Genomic DNA, 17084 nt, shown 5'->3' with positions numbered 1-17084 from the left:
TACTTAATAACAATTCACAGGATGTCTTTGATTACTGGAGACAGTTTGTCCTGTTGAGGTAGTGCTGCTTCCAGAATCTGTTGTACAGAGAGATGTGTTGTGGCTCCGCACACGAATTTTGCTAGGATTAAGTAGCTCTATAGTAGGGTATCTCCAATCTTCATGATCTGACATATCATATCCTCTGTCGCCTCTTCAGACTTAGAGGGGCAAGGACTGCATTAATTTCCAGTTCACTACCGCGAGCTAAAAGTCATTTGGGAATATCTTGTTATGAAATGCAACATCGCACTCGAGGTCAGTAAGACCAAGAAATTGATTATGGACTTCAGGAATGGAAAGTGAAGGGAACTCACACCAGTCCTCTTCGACAGGTCAGCAGTGGAAATGTTGCTCAGTTCAAAGCTTCTGGGTGTTAGCATCTCTAAAGATCCATCCTGGACCCAACATATTGATGCAATCAGAAAGAAGGTACGCCAGTGCCTATATTTCATTAGGAATTTGAGAGACTTGGTATGTCACCAAGTTTCTGCAAATGTACCATGGCGAGCATTCTAATGGGCTTCATCACCATCTGGTATAGAGGGGCTACTGCACATGATTGGAAATAGCTGCAGAAAGTTGCAAACTCAGGAAGCTAGGTCACGGGCATGAGCCTCCTTAGCACATTCAAAAGGCGACATCCATCATTAAGGAACCCCATCACCTAGGCCATGTCCTCTGCTCATTACTACCACCAAGAAGGAAAAACAGGAGCTTGAAGACACACACTCAACATTTTAGGAACAGCTTCTCTCCTCACCTTCAGATTTCCAAATGGCCAATGAACCCATGTAACGTACCTCACTACTCTTTTTTTTTCCTTTTTTTTCTTTTTTGCACTACATACTTATTTAATCTATTTTTATGTTTTTTTATTGTAATGTACAGTTTTTTAATTATGTATTGCACTGTACTGCTGTAAAACAGCAATATTTCACAACATATGCCTGTGATATTGATGCACCATCAATAACTCTCGGAGACGGGAGGTGAACAATAGGCTTTTATTAGCAGCAAAAGGGAGCACGGCATCTCGGAGACTGAGGGAGGAGCAGTGCCTCCAATCGCTTTTATACAGGCGTCTGTGGGAGGAGCCACAGGAGCAGTCAGCAGAGGGGCGTGTCCAGACAGGTATACATAGTTTACCACATTCACCCCCCCTTTGTTTTAAAAGAGAGTCCCCACGGGGCGAAGTTTCTTACAAGTATATTTACAGGTTAAGTCTATCAGGCGGTCGAGTCTGTCACTGCGATCTACGTAGCACCGGTGGTGCTGGCTCCGGCCTGACTTGAGGTGTCAGCCCGTTAGGCGTCAGTAATCCCTCATGCGTGTGCGTCGCGCCCGGTATGGGAGTGTCGTGAGGAGTCTGTGTAGGGCTTGGCGTGCGTGGTGTCTCGTGGGTATATACATCGGTGGGTACGGGGTTCATAGTCACCGTGGAGTGTTCAGGGTAGGGGTCTGGTGCTCCTGCGGGCACCAGGTCGCGGATGGAGACCGTGTCCTCCCGCCCATCAGGTAAGACCACATAGGCATACTGGGGGTTCGCATGAAGTAGGTGAACCCTCTCGACCATCGGAGAGTATTTATTGCTTCTCGCATGTTTCCAGAGCAGCACTGGCCCTGGGGACATCAGCCAAGCCGGTAGGGTGGTCCCAGTGGCAGGCTTCCTGGAAAAAGAAAAGAGTCGCTCATGAGGGGTGGCATTGGTGGACGTACATAACAGGGCCTCGGGGAGGACCTCCTGCCATTGAGAGACCGGCAACCCTTTTGACTTAAGGGCTAAGAGTGTGGCCTTCCACACCATGGCATTCTCCCTCTCCACCTGTCCATTCCCCCGGGGATTATAGCTCGTGGTCTTACTAGTAGCAATGCCCCTAGCTAGCAGGTACCGGCACAGCTCGTCACTCATAAACGAGGACCCTCTATCACTGTGGATATAGCAGGGATATCCGAACAGAGTGAAGAGCTGGCACAGGGCTTTTATGATGGACGTGGCAGTGGTATCGGGGCAGGGGATGGCAAAGGGGAACCGCGAGTACTTGTCGATTATGTTGAGAAAGTAGACATTGCGGTCGGTGGAGGGAAGGGGGCCCTTAAAGTCGACACTCAGTCGCTCAAAGGGGCGGGTGGCCTTGATAAGTTGTGCCTTTTCAGAACGGTAGAAGTGCGGTTTGCACTCAGCGCAGACTTGACAGCCCCTGGTCATTGTCCTGATTTCCTCAAGGGAGTAAGGCAGGTTCTGGGCTTTCACGAAATGGTAAAGCCGGGTGACCCCTGGGTGGCAAAGATCTGCATGGAGGGCGTATAGCTGGTCGAGCTGTGTGCTGGCACACGCTCCCCAGGATAGGGCATCAGGGGGCTCATTGAGCCTTCCAGGCCGGTACAGGATATCATAGTTGTAGGTGGAGAGTTCTATTCTCCACCTCAAAATTTTATCATTTTTGATTTTGCCCTGCTGTTGGTTGCTAAACATGAACGCAACTGAGTGCTGGTCGGTCAGCAAGGTGAAACTTTTGCCAGTGAGATAGTGCCTCCAGTGTCTAATAGCTTCCACTATGGCCTGGGCTTCTTTATCCACCGCAGAGTGCCAAATTTCAGGGCCCTGAAGGGTACGAGAGAAGAATGCTACTGGCCTTTCCGCCTGATTGAGGGTAGCAGCCAGCGCGACGTCAGAGGCGTCACTCTCTACTCGGAAGGGAATGGTCTTGTTCACCGCATGCATCGTTGCTTTGGCAATGTCCCCTTTAATGCGGCTGAAGGCCGAGCAGACCTCGGCAGAGAGGGGAAAAGTGGTAGACTTGACCAGGGGGCGGGCCTTGTCTGCGTAGTGAGGGACCCATTGGGCGTAATAGGAAAAGAAGCCCAGGCACTGTTTGAGGGCACTGAGGGTGGTGGGAAGAGGGAGTTCCAACAGGGGGCGCATACGGTCGGGGTCAGGGCCAATGACCCCGTTCTCCACGACATACCCAAGGATAGCAAGTCGGGTGGCTCCAAACACACACTTGTCCCTGTTAGAGGTAAGGTAACTGCTCCTGTTACAGGAGCAGTCAGCAGAGGGGCGTGTCCAGACAGGTATACATAGTTTACCACAGATATTAAACCTGATTCTGATTTGATTCTGACTATTAATGCATACCATTTCACGTCAACTTTTATCTATTAAGTTCCACTTTAATGAATCCAGGTCACATGATTAGTACTGATCAAGTATCCTCTTCATCATACCGCCCTGTTTTACCAGCAGGTGGGGAGGGGGGGGGGGGGTGGTGTGTGTGTGTGTGTGTGTGTGTGAGAGAGAGAGAGAGAGAGAGAGAGAGAGAGTGGAGATTCAGATTCAGCAATTGCACTTGTGAATATGCACATGTCAGCTAATTACCATTTCATTATGGTGGTATTTAACTCCTTTTTGTTGTAACGCTTATTGAAACTTGAGCATTGCACAGCAACGTCGGGCTGCCTGCTTGCATTTGGCCTTGCCTGAGAAAGTGGATTATTAAATTGACTGACACTGGAGGCTAGTGGTATTCGTTTGATATTTAATTATTCCTTTCAGCCACAGTTTTGGCATCTAGTTTTCCATTTGAGAGATTTAGTTAATGGCCCTGTTTGACCCAGTGTTTAATGTTTTCCTTTCCGTTTGCATTAAACCTGCTTCAGAATCTCCGTCTCCACACTTGGGCCATATCCGAACAGCAAGTCTTCACCACACAACGATGGACCCAGCAGAGAGAGAACAGCTGACCTTGGCCTTGAGAATCATTGGTCAGGCAGGGGACAAGCTACAGGTGATTGATTCTGTTCTGGATGAAGTTATTGAAGCAATGAGGCAGATAATCTCGTGGCGACAAGCCCGGTCTCATCTGGAGAAACAGGTATCATCCCTCGCAGCAACGATTCAGCAGCTCACCACAAACAATCAATGTCAAGTGTCTGCAGTTTCTGCTGACACACCATGCAGAACTGGCCAAGGTGCAGAGAGAGACACACGGAAGTGGATCAATAGCTCATAGACTTTTAATGTCAACAGGATTTTAAGGGGAGGTAAACAACAAATTCTGGGCCAAACAAGGCTGTTAACCAAAACTTTCAAAAAGAAAACTAGCACCATGGCTGAAAGGAATATCAAATATAAAATGAATACCGCTAGTCTCCAGCATCAGACAAGGTTGAATGTAAACAGGCAGCATAACATTGCTCGACAAGCGCTACAACAAAAAGAAGGGAGTTAAATACCACAATATTGAAATAGTAATTAGCTGACATTGCATTCACAAGTGTAATTGCTGAATCTGCTGCGCAGATTGCCTATGAGGTCGCATTGACCCTGCAGCAGAGTCTATAGTTGTGATACCTTAATGTTAAATGTTATGCCAAGATTAAAAACAATATAGTTTATAGTTCTTTGGAGTCAAAGGTTAATGAAAGGTGTGTACCAAAGGTGATGTCTCATGATTTGTCTTAGTTTATGTTAATCACCAAATTTCCATTTTATGTCCCTTCTATTGAATCAATGTCCTAAGGAACTGAGAAATGTTGGAACTCTCATGCTCATTCCCAAATAATTAGATTTTTTTATTTTAATTACTGAGCTATATCTTCAATTTGGCAAAATGCTTGGCTGAACAATGGTGAGATCCCATGTGGGCAGTTCTCAAGTAGTCGAGATTATTACAAGGCCACTGCCCTTACCCTCTCATCTAATACTCCTTTCCCGATTATCTTTATCCAACATCACCCTGTCAACAGGGAGAGATCTTTATCACCAGTGCAGAATACACTACTGCAATAGCTGAGTGTTGCTTGTTGCATGGACTCCTTGGGACAGATGTTGTTCTTAACTATTCTCACAGGGACCATTAGAACTTGCTTTAAACTAGCCACAGCTAAACAGATTTACTGATATATATTCACACAAAATGCTGGGGGCAAATCAACAGGCAAGTCAGCATTTATGGAGGGAAATGAACAGTTGACATTTGGGGTTAAAACCCTTCTTCAGGATGACAGATAATCCTGGATCATAATTTATGTATTTGCTTTTGTATTTATTTTGTAAAATCAGTATATCATTAGCATTTATTGCCCATTGTTATCTCCATATCACCTACTATAATATTGCCATCGCTCAAAAACTATCTTTTGGTGTGATTCCAAATGTAGTCCTGTACACAGATTAAGGCTATGCATTATAAAGCTCACAAAGGCAGAGGATAATATATTGGTATAGACTAAAATGAACAGAGCTTATACAGGCCAGGTAACTGACCACTATGCATAAGTTGAAGATTAATAGGCTCATGTCATTTGCAATTCCATTGATTTATTAGATTAGATTAAATTAGATTCAACCTTATTGTCATTGTGCCTAGTTACAGATACAAAGCCAATGAAATGCAATTAGCATCTAACCAAAAGTGCAAAAGAATAGTGTTATTTACAAAATAACTGCAAACAAAAAGTAAGTGCTACAGCACACAAATATAAAAGTACTGAGACAGTACAATATGGGTGTAATACTGCTTAGTGCTGTGATGTGAGGTTCAGCAGGGTCACAGCCTCAGGGAAGAAGCTCTTCCTGTGCCTGTTGGTGCGGGAGTGGAGGCTCCTGTAGCACCTACCGGATGGGAGGAGAGTAAAAAGTCCATGGTTAGGGTGAGATGCATCCTTGATAATGCTTTTCGCCCTGCCCAGGTGGTGTTCATGGTAGATGTTCTCAATGGTGGGCAATTGGGTGCCAATAATCCGCTGGGTAGTTTTCACCACCTGCTGGAGTGCTTTGTGGTCCAACACTGAGATGCAGTTGGTGAGTGTGCTCTCAATGGTACAGCGGTAAAAGTCCGTCAGTATCCTGGGACAGAGGTGAGCTTTCTTGATGCTCCTCAGGAAATAAAGGTGCTGTTGCGCCTTTTTGATCAGGATGGAGGAGTTCAAGGACCAGGTGAGATCATCAGAAATGTGGACACCAAGGAATTTGAGGCTTGATACACGCTCCACTACAGATCCGTTAATGTAGATGGGGACATCAGTGTGGCTCCTAGCATGCCTGAAGTCCACAATAATCTCATTGGTCTTCTGGGTGTTAAGGGCCAGGTTGTTGTCGGCACACCACGTGGCCAGGTGCTGGACCTTGTCCCTGTAGGCTGTCTCATCATCCCCTCTGATCAGGCCAACTACCATGGTGACGTCTGCGAACTTGATTATGGAATTAGAACCATGTATAGGAACGCAGTCATAGGTGACACAGGAGTACAGAAGAGGCCTTAGCACACAGCCTTGAGGCACGCCGGTGTTCAGGGTGACAGCAAAGGAGGAGAGGTTGTTTAACTTAACAGATTGGGGTCTGTTAGTCAGAAAGTCCAAGGTTCAATTACGGAGGGATGAGCTGATACCAAACTGGTGAAGTTTGGCGATCAGCTTGGAGGGGATCACAGTATTGAATGCTGAACTAAAGTCAATGAACAGCATTCTGAAGTAAGAGTTGGGGCTGTCCAGGTGGGTCAGGGCAGAATGAAGTGCCGTGGAGATGGCGTCCTCTGTTGACCTGTTGGTGCAATAGGCAAATTGATGGGGGTCCGGGGTAGTGGGCAGACAGGATTTCAGATGTGATAGAAGCACTCTCTCAAAGCACTTTGCAATGATGGGGGTGAGTGCAACTGGGCGGAAGTCATTCAGGCCCGTGGCAGTGGAATGCTTTGGCACTGGCATGATGGTAGCAACCTTGAAGCTTGTGGGGACAGATTGAAAATTTCCGTGAAGATCCCAGCCAACTGCCCTGCACAGACTCTGAGCACATGGCCAGGTATTCCATCCGGACCAGCTGCCTTCCATACATTCACCCTGCTCAGGGTGGCGCAAACGTCGGAGGTGGAAAGAGAGAGAGACAGGGTTATAATGTGAAAGAAGACCAGCTTGGGAGTGTTATGGAAAACTCAAAAGTCTGCCCATTCGGGGTGGCTGTTGACTTTACCTGTCTCCGTCCGCACCTCTTCACATTATGCCTCCCCTCCGAAACTACTGGTCTCATCTGTCTATCCCGCAATGTTTGCGGCTGCAGTAACGCACTAATTTATTTCTCTAAAACCCCCATTCCTTGCAACCTCAGGTGCAGAGTTCGAAAGTAGATATGCCTTGGGTGTACGATTGCTTGTATGTTACCCATTATTTTGACAGGTATCCCCAGTTCGGTATCACAGAATCCCATTCCTACCACCAATTTGGGATACACACTTCCAGAAAACTTCAATATGAAATCACCCCTGCTCTGACAATGATTAACAGTTGCCAATAAAATTATCCTCACCTGTGTTGATTGCCATGCAAAGAAAAATAAAGAAGCTGCACTTGATCATTTTACTGAGGCTGCTCCTCAGGATCTGAAAATAAAAGAGAACAGCAAGCCAAATGCACCTTTTCAAACAAGAGTACAATTTCCATGTCATTGAACAAATTGCTAGTGTTGAGGTTTGGGAAACTACAAAATGCAGGAGCAATCTTGTTGACACCTCATGCCTCAAGCAATCTACCAGTCAACATTCTTCTTACAATACATGTTTTTATTTTAATGAAGTATGACTACTGATCTATTCTGGACCCAAAAGCACTGAACTCTTTAAATAATATGTCCCTCAACAGCAGCAATTACAGCTGGACAAATTAAACATTTCATAGAATCATAGAATTATGAATGACAGGAGGTCATTAAGCCTGCCAAAACGAGCCCTGGGTAGCATTATCCAATTAATGTACCCACAGGTCTTTCCTCCTAGATCTACAACAAGTCATCTTCATGTGCTTTTTTCATTCATTTTTTAAAGTTACAATTGAATTTATTTCCATTATGCTTTCAAATATCAGATCAGAAGAGCTCAATGTCAAAGAAAAGATTCTCCATTTTGTTTCTGGCTCTATTCCAACAATTTCATATTTGTACCCTTTGGATATAGATTCATTGTCTGGAAGTTGATTGTGTTCAGCAGACATCCTGAAGCACCACCCCTTGAATGGAGAAATGGATCTAGTTCTGTTCATGTGATCTTGCAAGTCCGTGCCTAGTGCATCCTGGCAGTTACCATTTTGGCTTCATTCCAAGGCAGTTTGCTTGGCTGGTTATAAGTCAGCCATCACAACAAACCAGAAACTTGCTATTGGCTGATGATTCCCAGTATGATTCGTTATTGTGATTTGCGTTTCATGCATCATACCTGAGTGCAAACCATTATCAAATGAAACTTGAGCGAGCAGACTCAAGAAGACTTCTGTGTCACTAAATTCCTCTCCACAATTTTAAGAAGGCTGATGCCTTTCAGTCATAAATATGTTTAAGCTGAAGTAGAGCAATAATGCATAACTTTTGGGTATGTTACCATCATGAAGATAACTGACCTCTAACTTGTCAGCAGTTTCTCTGTTTGCCGCATGAAATTTGCTCAAGTAATGTTAACAATAATGAAATTCACAAAATCGAGTTGTCACCTGCATAAATACATGGATTCACAGCTGCAATGAAAAACTAACTTGCATCAGTATCACAAGCACATACGAGGGGTGATTGATAAGTTCGTGGCCTAAGGTAGAAGGAGTCAATTTTAGAAAACCTAGCACATTTATTCTTCCTACACGTACACACTTAGTCCAGCGGTCATGGAGCATATGGATCCCTTCTTTGTAGAAGTCGGCATCTTGGACCTCCAGAAGTAGTCCTCAGCATGGGGTAATTGATAAGTTCATGGCCTAAGATAGAAGGAGATGAGTTAATAACTTCAAACTTTCTGCATAATCACTCAAAGAGTTGAACTACATGTGCAAGTAACGAGAGCTGTATAACTCATTTCCTACTTCCTTAGGCCACTAACTTATCAATCATCCCTCGTAGCATTAAATACATAACGGTTGTAAGAAAACCATAAATAATATACAACTATACAAGACATAAAATTCAAATTTGTTTCCCTTTTATTCACAGGATAGACTTGACTAACCATTTTCACTAAACCATGTTATTTAAAGGGCCAGCAATAATATATATAACACCAGTGATAAAAAGGAAGTCTTTCCTCTCCATGCAGAGCAATCTCACCAGTGATTTAAAAAGCAGTTTTCCCTCTCTGTGCAGAACAATCTCATCAGTAATTAAAAAGGCAATTTCCCTACTCCATAGCAGAGCAATCTCACCAGTGATAAACAGTTAGGCAGCCAGCATTTCGATCTCCTTTGTCGCTTTAATTGGTGAACAATGGACACTTTAATTGGCAAAATGGAGTCTAACATCAGCTTACAGCCTCCTCGCCACGAGATTGCCTCTGCCTCCCGGAATCCCCTCAGAGACTGCAGAGTGCTGAAACACCCAAGCTATCTCCAAACTGCAAATCAGAGGATCCAACAGTTCCAGAACCACATTCAAGTTGAAAAACAAACATAAGAGACATAAAAGAAGTGAAATATATGGTTTCATCATCTATCCATTTAATCAGGTGCCATCTTGACCAGAAGTCAAGACCGGAAGTGTAAACCATATACACTTTCACAGCACAATAAATTTTATATTGTCTCTCTCAGGCCTAAAGATTTAATTGCTGCAGAGGATTTCTTGCTCTTGTGGGATGTCAACTTTGCTGACAAGGAGCAGTCTCAGGTTTAGGGGCCTCCGCTATGGTGGTTGTAGCAGTTGACTCTGGGACTGTCGGAAGTGATTCTGACAGCTCTGGACACCTTTCTTCTGGAAGTGCTATCATCCCAAGCACTGCGTGGCAAACTTCACTGGACAACGTGGATCATAATGTGTGAGCACAGTGTCTTATGTCACTCTTTACCTTTTGGAAAGTCAACTCACATTGCTTTGTCCACTGCCACTTCTTCCCAGTCTGTAGTAATGAGTTGAAAGGGTGGAGCACAAAAGCCAGGTTTGGCAGGAACTTGTTATAGTAATTGACAAATCCTACAAATGACTGCAACTATGACACATCCCTTGGCCTTAGGGCATACACCACTGCCTGAAATACAAACACATTTGTATAATCCTTGTGCTTCATAATGTGCCTTATCTTTTGAACACTGTTTTGAGATTTTGAAGATGTTCCTGGTCATCCTTAGTAACAATGATGTCATCCAGATAACACAGAGTGCCTGGGCTGCCTTGTAGCATCTGGTCCATAGCTTTCTGCCAGAGTGCAGGTGCCCTTTGTGAGTGTTTATAGTGAGAAACACTTTCAATTCTTCTTCTTTCTCCATCTATAGATAGGTCTCAGCTGACTCCACTTTGCTGAAGCATTTGCCTCCAGAAAGGTTTGCAAAGATATCAGAACCAGGTTTATTATCACCAGCATGTGAAGTGAAATTTGTTAATATAGCAGCAGCAGTTCAATGCAACATATAATCTAAGAGAGAAAAAAATAAATAAAATAAAACATAATAATAAATAAACAAGTAAATCAGTTACGTATATTGAATAGATTTTTTAAAATGTACAAAAACAGAAATACCGTATATTAAAAAAAAGTGAGGTAGTGTCCAAAGCTTCAATGTCCATTTAGGAATCAGATGGCAGAGGGGAAGAAGCTGTTCCTAAATCACTGAGTGTGTGCCTTCAGGCTTCTATATCTCCTACCTGATGGTAACAAGTGAGAAAAGGGCATGGCCTGGGTGCTGGAGGTCGTTAATAATGGACGCTGCCTTTCTCTATCCTGGGTAGAGGTCATTGATCTATTTTCAGTATTGGCTTGATGGTGACCTTAAAATCTCCACAGATCTTGACAGATTCATTCTTCTTGATACTGGGATATCTGGCTCTGCTTCACTCAACTTTGGAAAGAATTCCTTTAGCCTTTAACTCACTGGTTACTTTACCACTAATGGTGTAAGGAACTGGACAGGTTTTGTAAAACTTGGTTGTGGCATCTTCATTTAACAATATTTTATCCTTGATCTGTTTGAGTTTTCCAGTGCCATCCTTGAACGCTGCTGTGGCATCATCCTGTACTTTTCTCGATTCACTTTTGGTTGACTCTATTGCATGCAAATGGTGGATGGGTCTTCAGTCAAGTTGTAGTTGTCTCAGCCACTCACATCCCCACAAGCTGAACCACCTGCTTTTATCAAAAACAGACCTAGTGTGGCTTGTTGGTTATTACATTTCACTGTTACAAATATCATTCTCACAGGGGTTATCTTTTCTCCAGTATAAGTTCTTAGTTAGATATCTGCAGGCTTCAGTTCAGTATCTTTGAAATGCTTTTCAAACTCATTTGTTGGAATGACTGAAACAGCTGAGCCAGTGTCCAATTCCATTTTAATTAATTTGCTGTTCACTTCTGGTTTAAGGCATATTGCTTGTCTATTGTTAGTTTTCACTTTGTAATTCTTAAGGCAACTCAGTCTTGTGTCACTCTCATCATTATCAGATTTTTTCATTAATAGCATGCAGATTAATGCTCTTTCTGAAACTGCAACTTGACTGTTTGTCTATTTCTCTTCCCTGTGGAGTCAATTTATTTTTATCTGCCTGAGATTCTCTTTGTATGTGTTCAACTTTACTGCATTTTCTGCAGATTTTGCCTTCAAATCTGCATTGGTCAGGTGTATGTGAGCCAACGCTACAATAGTTACACAATTTGTTTCTGGCCAGTTTCTGTTTCTGTTTAGACATTTCAAATTTGTTCCCATTCACTTCCATTCCTGGCTGCAACTCAATGCCATCTCTTTCTGCTGTTTTCATTGAAACAGTTATTTCAATTGCCCTTTTAAATTTAAATGGTGTTTCAGTTAGGAACTGTTTTTTGAATACTTTCTTGTAAGCTTCCACAAATTATAAGATTTTTTTAGTGAATTATTAAGCCCATTATTGAATTGACAATGCTCAGACAACTTCTTCAAATCAGCCTTGTACATTGAAATTGACTCCACTTTTTGATTTTGCATGTGAAACTTAAAGCTTTTTGCAATCAATATTGGCTTAATTATTAATCAATGGTAAGAATTAATCAAAAATTACTTTCACAATATCAACAAAGCTCACTTTGGCTGGTTTGGTTGACCCAGTCAAACCTCTAAACAAACTGTATGCCTTTTAACCCAATACATTCAGCAAGACTGACACTCGCTTTCCATTGGCTATTTCATTTCTTCAATATATTGCTTGATTTGTTCCATCTTTCTGATGCAGCCAGCCATTTCAGTTTATTTAAAAATTTATATTTATTATCATTTGATACTCTCTGTTTATGAACCTGTGAATTCTTCCATTTTTTGTCTTTTTTAAACTCAGATGTTGCACTATGCTTTCTTTTAACTTGACTATCTCGCTGTGCTTTTTTATAACTCAGACGTCTCTTTGTGCTTCAGCAGACAGGTAGTTATTTCATGTTTATTTCAAAGCTTCCTCAGCACCAACGTTACATTTTATAACTCCAAAACATAGAGCTAATTGAAAGGAAAACAAGGGAGCCAGGAATATGAGTCTAACTTTGATTTTACTTAAAGCAAGGCATGCACTTATGACATGCAGTGTGATGACGTATGTCATTCACTTACTATTACACATAACCTGTAATGAATTATTTAAACAAAGAATGATTAATCAAATGATATATTTACAATATTACTCAAATATCACTGAAATATTAAATACAGAACACCAATCTATCTTTCTGTTCAGAGCTGCAGGTTAGTTTGAAGTAGAACTAACAAATAACTTTATTGGTCAGTGGCATGAATTCAGCCAGTACTAGGTACAAGCTGAGGGCCTTCTTGAAACACACTTGGTGGGTTAGCTCTAGTTGTGCATCACAAATTTCTCTTAACTATTTTTAATAAAATCTCTGTTTAATTTAAATTCTAATTTAATGTTCATGGCAAACTCCAATTTAGAACAGGCTCACCAAATGAGATCTAACTCTCGAGGACATTATCGAAGAGCTGCCATTGCACAAAGTGTTATATTAAACTTTAAAGAGTAAAGTCTTCACTTCTTTGTTACCACTGCCAATATATAATCATTGCCTGATCAGCCTCCTAATCTACACTCAGGGTAAATTTGCTGGTCCATGTTTGCTCACGTTTCTTCAATGCCTTCAGTGACTGTCTATCACCAGCAGCACATTTAGACCCATGATGGGGCAATGTGGATGGTCTGTTTCAGAAGATAGTGGCTGGAATATGAGGTGGAGCTGGCATCTGCTGTCTAAAGGCTCAGCTCTTGACTGCCCATTTTAACAGAATCCTGTGGTGTCACAAAGCTAGTACAGGATGCAAAGTTGCAATTTGTATATGAATATTTTATTTAGTCACTTATGAGTGAGTGCAAGAGTGCCTATAAAATCTATCAAAATGTGACTCTTCACTCAAACAACTGAATTATTCATAAACACTTGTTTTAATGCCATTCCACCACAGGATGCTTGGTAAATCCAGAGACATTTGCAGTCTTGTGAGTATTTCTTTTGAATGACTGGAGCCTCTCAATATCCATTTTGTGACATCCATGCCTGATTTCTGTATGAAATGGAATTGATGGAAATAAGACTGAGACAAAAGGAGGAGACATTGGATTGCATAGAGGGAGAGAGAGTTTCAAAGAGGCAGGCAGGCAGGCAGTCAGCATATTATGCATGCCACAGTTCCTGAGGAGTTATTGGATTGTGCATAATTGGCACTTAGCAAGGGCCAATAAAAAGAAGTTAGGTTTCTGCAGAGCAGCTATTGTAGGAGAGTCCATTGTATGATGGGTGGGCAGTGTTAGAGTGGGGAGTCAGGGCTTTGGATCTTTGAGACTTAGGAGAGGATATGATGTAGATAGATATTTTTCATTATTTATTCTTTCTTTATTTTCTATTTACATTTAGATCAGTAGGGAGGCAGGATAGTGGAATGTTCCTCTTGTGGGATGTGGGAAGGCAGAGAGACATCCAGTACTCCTGATGTCTACATCTGTTAGAAGTGCATCGAACTGCAGATAACAAACCATGTTGAGGAGATGGAGCTGGACTGGGATGAACTCCAGATCATTCATGAGGTTGAGGGCTTGATAGATAGGACATACAGGGAGGTAGTTACACACAAGGTGCCTGACATAGGAAACTGGGTGACTGTCAGGAGAGGGGAAGGCAGCCAGTGCAGAGTACCCCCATGGCCATCCTCCTCAACAAAGGGTATATTACTTTGGATACTGTTGGGGGGAGGTGGGGGAGGAAAGCCACAGCAGTCAGGTCTCTGGCTCAGTGGCTCAGGAGCGAGGATGGAAGAAGAGGTGAGATGCAATTATAGGAGATTTCTTGGTTAGGGGAACAGAAAGGAGGTTTGTGAATGCAAACGAGATTCCCAGATGGTATTTAAAAACGCAAACATGAGGAAATATGCAGATGCTGGAAATTCAAGCAACACACACAAAATGTTGGTGGAACACAGCAGGCCAGGCAGCACCTATAGGAAGATGTACAGTTGATGTTTCGGGCTGAGAACCTTCATCAGGACTAACTGAAAGAAGAGATAGTACTATTACTAAGGGACTGGATATATAAGTATTTGGATAGACAGGGACTGATTAGGGATAGTCCACATGGCTTTATGTGTGTTTAAATTTCATCTGATCAATCAGAGTTTTTCAAGGAAGTTACCAGGAAAGTTGATGAAGGCAGGCAATGGATGTTGTCTACATTGACCTTAGCAAGGCCTTTGACAAGGTTCTCCATGGGAGGCTGGTCAAGATCAGTGGTCCCCAACACGTGCTCCACGGATCCCTTGCTTAATGGTGTTGGTCCATGGCATAAAAATGTTGGGAACCCCTTGTCAAGAAAGTCCAGTCACTCAGCATTCAAGATGGGGTAGTAAATTGGATGAGACATTGGCTTTGCGGGAGAAGCCATGGAGTGGTAGTAGATGGTTATCTCTCTGATTGCATGCCTGTGACTAGTGGTGTGCTGCAGGTATCGGTACTGGGTCTGTTTGTCATCTATCAATGATCTGGATTATAATGTGGTCAACTGGATCAGCAAATTTGTGGATGACACCAAGATTGGGGGTGCAGTGGAAAGGGAGGAAGACTATCAAAGCTTGCAGTGGGATCTGGAGTGGTTGGAAAAATGCAGACAATTGTGAGGTGATGCACTTTGGGAGGTCCAACTAGGGTAGGTCTTGCATGATGAGTGGTAGAGCATGGAGGGGTGTGGTAGAACAGAGAGATCTGAGAATACAGATCCATAATTTCTTGAAAATGGCATCACTGATAAGTAGGGTCACAAAGAAATCTTTTGGCACAGGAGTTGGAATGTTATGTTGAAATTGTTTAAGACATCAGTGAGGTCTACTTTGAAGTATTCTGTGCAGTATTGATCATCTACCTGCAGGAAAAATGTAAATAAGATTTAAAAAGTTCAGAGAAAATTTACAAGAATGTTGCTGGGTCTTGAGGGAAAGTTTGAATAGTTAGGACTTTATTCCCTAGAATGAAGAAGTTTGAGGGAAGATTTGATAAAGGTATGCAAAATTATGAGGGATATCGATAAGGTAAAATCAAGCAGGCTTTTTCCACTGAGGTTGGGTTATGGCTTTATGAATTAAGACCACAAGATAAAGGAGCAGAATTAGGCCATTTGGCCCATTGAAATTGCTCTGCCGTTTCATCATGGCTGATCCATTTTCCCCCTCTGTCTCAGTCTCCTGCCTTCTCCCCATAATCCATCTATCGGAGGGGGATGACCTACCAGGAAAAGCTGCAGTAACCAAGTCTCCCGCGCGGAGTCTGGTTCTGTGACTCAGAAAGGAAGACAGGAGTGGAGGAGTGCAGTAGTGATGGGGGATCCATAATTGGGAGAGCAGAAAGCAGATTCTGTGGATGTGAAAGAGACACCCAGAAGGTATATTGTCTGGGTCAGAGATGTCTCAGACCAGACGCACAGCATTCCAAAATAGCCAGAAATCATGGTACATATTGGTACCAATGACATATATCAGAAAAGGGAGGAGGAGCTGAAGAGAGAAGAAAGGGCATTAGGTAGAAAGCTGAAAAGCAGGACCTTCAAGGTAGTAATCTCTGGGTTGCTGTTTGTATATGTGCCATTGAGGGTAAGAATAGGATGATTTGGCTGATGAAGGTGTGGCTAAAGAACTGGTGCAGGGGGACAGGGGTTCAGATTTCTAGATCATTGGGATCTATTCTGGAAAAAAGTATGAGCTGTACAAAAGCCTGCAGGGAGGGTTTAAACTAATTTGATTGGGGTGTGGGAACTGGAGTGATAGTGCTGAGAATGGGGCAGTTGGTATGTAGTGAGACGATGTGGAAGGACAGGCAGATGATGGGGCACAATTGCAGTCAAAGGGATGAGTTAAAGTGTAACAGGGGGCCCAAACAAAAAAGGGTAATTAATATAGGACTGAAGTTGTTATATTTGAATGTATGCTGTGTATGGAATAAGGTAGATGATCTTGTAGCGCAGTTAGAGATTGGCAGGTATGACGTTGTGGGCATCTCGTGTTGTGGCTGAAAGAAGATCATAGTTGGTAGCTTAACATTCAAGGACACAAACTGTAATGAAAGGACAGGCAGGTAGGTAGAGGGACTGAGGGGCTGAATTGGTGGAAAACGAAATCAAATCCTTAGAAGGAGGTGATAGTGGATCAGAAAATTAAAACCCTCATGGGTAGAAACAGCAAGGGTAAAAAGACTCCGATGAGAGTTAAATACAGGCCTCTGAACAGTAGCGGCAATGTGGGCTGCAGATTACAACAGGAGATAGAAAAAGCATGTAAGGAGGGCAATGCTGTGATGATCATGGGGGATTTCAATATACAGGTGGATTGGGAAATTATGGTTGGTGCTGAATCCCAAGAGAATGTGTTTGTAGAATGCCTACACGGTGGCTTTTAAAGCAGCCTGTGGTTGAACCCAATAGGGGAATGGCAATTCTGGATTGCAGTTATGCAGTTTGTATTTATGTATTTGGAAGCTTAAGGTCAAGGAATCCTAAAGAAGCCGTGATCATTATATGATAGAATTCACCCTGTAGTTTGAGGAAAATGGAGTAGTGGGAATTTCACCAACATGAGAGAAGAGC

This window comes from Hemitrygon akajei, chromosome 13 (assembly GCF_048418815.1).
Source record: "Hemitrygon akajei chromosome 13, sHemAka1.3, whole genome shotgun sequence".
In the NCBI taxonomy this organism is placed as follows: domain Eukaryota; kingdom Metazoa; phylum Chordata; class Chondrichthyes; order Myliobatiformes; family Dasyatidae; genus Hemitrygon; species Hemitrygon akajei.
Note: the sequence above shows the minus strand (reverse complement) of the source record.